At 47.3% G+C, this 5000-nt stretch overlaps 1 protein-coding gene across 3 annotated transcripts in view; it reads left to right on the top strand.

Moving 5' to 3' along the window:
- Window positions 1-5000, top strand: part of LOC125025612 (serine/threonine-protein kinase ULK2-like) — a 25623-nt gene that overhangs the window by 8712 nt on the left and 11911 nt on the right. The window contains exon 1 of one of the 3 annotated variants that reach the window (XM_047613640.1): window positions 4935-5000. This exon is cut by the window's right edge and continues 435 nt beyond it. The exons of the other annotated variants lie outside the window; for them this stretch is intronic. The gene's annotated coding sequence lies outside the window, so the exon portion shown is untranslated. Of the gene's footprint in view, window positions 1-4934 lie in introns of those variants that run through there. 3 annotated transcript variants of the gene reach the window in all.

The raw sequence follows: 5000 nt of genomic DNA, 5'->3' as shown, positions 1-5000 counted from the left end.
ATCTACGACGTGGGATTTGACGGTGACTTGCGTCCGTTCAGCAGCGAGAGAGAGACTTCAAGGCTGTGGTCTCTCCTAAGAATCAGCTGTATGTCATTGAGGTCAGTCGATAAGGAGCTGCATGCCTTGTGTCTCTGTGGGCAGCTATGGACGGAAACTCCCCAGCGTGCGAGGGAGCGGCCGGGCCATCCAGCGCCAGACAGGAAGGTGCCGACCTGTTTACGGAAGGGCAACGGCGGCCTGAGCATCTGCCACTGACATACCTGCCGGGGATCTGTGGGTTTGGAGGCTCGTGCAGCGAGGGCGAGGAATGTGCGAATCGCAAGTGTTTATTCTCCTCGTAGGAAGTTGCGTATCCGGTAGGCATGTCTGTTTATAGAGCAAAGCTCTTGAGATCAGAACACCCGCGAGCACTTGCCCGTTCTTTTTTGGACGCAGATAGCTCTGTTCCTTGTGGCTCACGGTGGGGAGGGAGGGGGCGCATGGGGGAAGGGAGGGGTCACGGGGGGAACATGATGTAAACAAGCTCAGACCTGCAAGCACGTGGGCGCCACGTGAGCTCTGCTTGGCTTACCGCAGCGGCCATTTGCTTGCCGAGGTTACAGGGATGGCGCTATTTATTTGTATTGACTTGATGATGAGGCCTTGTGAGGCAGACGCACAGAAGGAGTTCGCCTTCTAGCCCGCGTGAGACCTTGGGGCTATTTTCATCTGTTCTGCCCCTGGATAGTGCAATGATTCGCCAAGAAGACAGAAATGACAGCGTAAGAAAGAGTCCCACTTATTATTATTAGAGCTATTCATATGTGGGTAATTTGCTAATTTACTCCAAACTGGATGCGTGTTGATCCTTTTGCGTTGTAGTGCAGTTGTGGGTTGATTCATGTTGGGTTTGGGGAAGAGTAATTCATTCTCACTCCTTGTACGTGTGTGTGTGTGTGTCTGTGTATGTGTATGTGTTTTGCGTCTTAGTGTCTGCCTTCCGTCTGCTTGTCTCTCCCTTCGTCTGCTTGTTTATGTCTGTTTGTCAGTATAGGTGCTGAGTTGTTCATCTTCATTCACTTCCTTGGTCGGCGCCATTGGCTGGATGAAGACTAGTTGTGTAACGCATCTGCTTTGTCTCAGCCACTTCCAGTATCTGGTTACCATGACTGGTTAGATCATCACACGGGACTCACTTTTACTCTTCTTGTTTGATTTTCTGCACCTTTTATGACACATGCTTGCGGTGTTCGTCGTCCTCCAACGCAATGAAGATTTATATTTACCTGAGAGACAAAACCTCAGCTATACTTGTGCTGTGCAGGTAAATCGAAAGGGCAGCCTCAGCCTTCCGTGTACAGTCTTTGGCATGACGGCTCGTCTGTCAAGTTGTCAAGTGGGGGACGACAGTTATCTTCATGTTCTTTCTCACCATGTTTTATTATCATTATCGTTGGTGTGTGCCTTTTATCTCACGCCACTCTTGGCGAGGCACCGATAGCTTTCATGAGTGAGATTCCCGTTCAGTGCCAGGCGGGAATCAACCTTGTGGCACCGTCGAACGGCGTATGAACGAGCCTGGCTGACCCACAAACTGTGAGGGACGACAGGTGAAAGGGACAGCTGTTGTTGCCTCGCCGCCGTCGCCCGAACATGTACGGGAAGCGCAGAGATTCGTGGATTCGCAGCGAAGAGATATCAGGAGAGATGCCACGAGAGATACCACGGGAAAAAAAGCGCCTAGAGATTTTCTTGAATGGATTATTTCGTAACGTGACGTCACTGGCAGGTCCTTGTTTGCATAAAATGAATAAGTTTGGAGATGGGTTTTGCGCTGCTAGTTGTAAGCTCGTTGCCTTTTATTGGACTAATAAACTCGGTAACAAATAAGAATTAAACTTGAGTTAACTTTATCTCCGACGAAAATTGCTTTGGCAAAGCCACGCCAGAGCTTGATTGAATCATGGACAAAATGATTCCGCTTCATTCTTCGAACCCAGAGCAGAACCCAGGAATTATGCAATGCTTTTACTAGCCTGTGGACCAGCTGCAAGTGACGTAGGTGTTCTATATTCACAAAGGAAAATTGCGTTTCATGGCGATTCTTAGAATTATGCTCCAGTCTCACGAACAAATTTCTCTCCATGCCATAATCGAAATACACGTTTGGAATATAGGTATTGGGGTGAGAAAAGGTGAATATGACAGTCTTGTAAGTGAAGGTAATATTGAGATCTTTTCCTGTTGGTTGGAATAAATGGACATTCGACACACGTATGCAACAGTCGCTTTGAGGATTCGCGCAGCACTCCGACTGGAAAGTAATGTTTGTTAAAGCATGATTTTATCTAGCGTGTCCGCTATGGTTGGAATATTGATCGGAAAGGGTGTAGCTAGTCGTGTAAACTCATTTCTTCTAGTTACACCACTTATACGTGATTATAATAGTCTTGATATTTAAAGATAAGGCGTGTAAGTCTTCAAAAAGTCCGTCACTTCGTCGGAAATAGTACGGGATATTTTTATCGCATGTAGCTGTTGGTTATGGTGACAGCGAGTAATATTAGATTCCTGCCGGGTTTTTTTTCTGCAGTTGCGTGACATGGTGTTATCAGGTCCGTAGCCACCGACTAAGGGCCTTTGCGCCATATGCGTCACGTTTGTTATGTTTTTATTCCGGGAACACGTCGACTTTCAGGTAAGCACTGCGGCCTTCCAGCTTGTGCCTTGAGTTATCGTGTTCACTGGGCCTCTCGCAATGTGTAGAAAGCTTGCTGACCTCTCGATAGGTATTCAGGTCCCAGGAGCCTCTCTCAGGGAGAGTTGCGGGGAGAGGGAAGAAGAAAACCGTAGCATCGCCGGGTGGGTGGGGGTGGGGGGGGGGGGGAGACTAGAGGAGGAGAAAGATTCTGCCGGGGTTTCGTCATGCAGTTCGGGCGCCGTGCAGGTCGGCCCCGCTCCAGCTGGGACTCGCCGAACGATAACTTTCGGCAGCCGGAGAAAGCCAGATCCGAGTGGAAAGCGCCAATGTTTTTTTCTTCGAGTTTGAAAATTTCTATTGCCTGCCGTTTTGTCACGCTCGGGATAATAGATTTCCGCCAACGGTGTGCTTGCAGGTCGGTAGTTTTGTATCGTGAGTGATGTGGCAGAGACTTCGATCTCTGGAGGAAAGCGCTGGCAAGGGACTAAGCACAGCGAGTGAGCGATACTTTTCGGAAAGACGCAAGTGGTGCCGAGCTGTCTGGCGGGTCGGACTGGTTTCCATGCCCGGGAGCACTTTCTATCTTGGATTCTGTTCTGCGAATTATCATACATTCAGAATTGCAGATATAGGTAGTATTGAACGCTCCGATTCTGCAGGTATTTGTAGCCTGATGGATATTGTCGTGGCATAGAGAAGGGCAGGCGGATATTGGGAATAACTGTATCTCGCATAGCCATATATACAAGGCAATAACTTTCCCCCAGTCAGTTATAAGATACATTTAACCATTCGTCGGAACCCATAGTCCTCACAAATGCACCTGATGTCACGGCTTACATTTTAATCAGTGAGTCCGCAATTGCAATGGTTGGCGACGCGTGGCAACTCGTCCGTCACTCTCGGGGCCTCGACGTCCGACGCTGCCTCAGTACCTCGTCTGCCGTGAAAGTGAGTGGTGACGTCGGACGTCCTCTCTCGGTGAAGGGATCCGACGCTCGTGTTTTATGCACTATATATATTTCTTTTTTCTTTCGAAGTGTGGATGACTCTGAGGTGGATTTGTAGGATGTGCAGTGCTTGGTGATTATAGACTGTATGTGATTGGATTTTAATATAAAAGAGAAAGATTGAAATGCGTAACTTTTGCCAACATTGATGATGATGAACCTATGTTGACCTGAATGATTTCAGTGAAAGGAAGATAAAATGCTCTTTATGCTCTCCATTTTGTGTAATTTTAGACTTTGGAAAGATAGTGTTCCTAAAAGTTACCGACTCATAATGATACCGGTTCAGAAAAAGGCAAACTATTTGAGACGATTAAGAAGAAAATATATATACTCCTAAATACACCTTGACGGAACGGAAACCAACTGAATGGAAAATATATCCAATTACAATTCCAATAACCGTGAGAGAAAGCAAGGTCGATTTAGTACCAAATAGTGAATTCAAAGCAGGAGGGAGAGAGGGGGGTGGGTTGGGTGGCAGGAAAAGGGTCCAGTATCCTTTGTTGAGTCCGGGGTTCAAGGTTTTAGACATGTCCCTGTAAATTGAAGTTGTTTTTTTTTTTAACAGTAAGCATCTAAGTTAATCTAATGTGAATTTTTTTATGTGCGAATATTTCGGATTATTCTTGGCGAAATGTTGCTCCGGTGCGGTGCAAGTTGCGAGGAATGAGCTGGCGTGCTAAGGGAACAAGTTGCAATTATTCTTGGAAGGAATTTGTGAGTAAGTTTCTCAAAGCAGGATCAGAAGGTCTTGAAAATTCCAGCCTGTCCTTTAAAAGCAAATGAAGAATTGAGAAGCGCTGTGCAACTGCCAGGGAGCCTTGCAAGCAACTATCCGAGCAAGTTCAGCGGACTAGGTAACCGAGGCCACAGCCCGGTATTTATAGGCCAGATTGATAACGAGGCAGCAGATTTGAAGACTATTTTGTTGCCCTTTTCTCTTTCTCCTTTCCCCTACATTTTCATCCCCCCGTCACACACACACACACACACACACACACACACACACACACACACACACACACACACACACACACACACACACACACACACACACACACAATCACTCACACAATCACTCACTCACTCTCTCTCTCTCTCTCTCTCTCTCTCTCTCTCTCTCTCTCTCTCTCTCTCTCTCTCTCTCTCTCTCTCTCTCTCTCTCTCTCTCTCTCTCTCTCTCTCTCTCTCCCTCTCTCCCTCTCTCTCTCTCTCGCCCTCCCTCTCTTCTCCTTCCATCCCTCCCGCTTGCTTGCCTGCCTGTCTCAAAATCACTTCCATGTGCCAGCTGTTATGCATATGAT

Source organism: Penaeus chinensis, chromosome 5 (assembly GCF_019202785.1).
Source record: "Penaeus chinensis breed Huanghai No. 1 chromosome 5, ASM1920278v2, whole genome shotgun sequence".
Lineage (NCBI taxonomy): Eukaryota > Metazoa > Arthropoda > Malacostraca > Decapoda > Penaeidae > Penaeus > Penaeus chinensis.
Note: the sequence above shows the minus strand (reverse complement) of the source record. Positions and strands in the feature narration are given on the sequence as shown.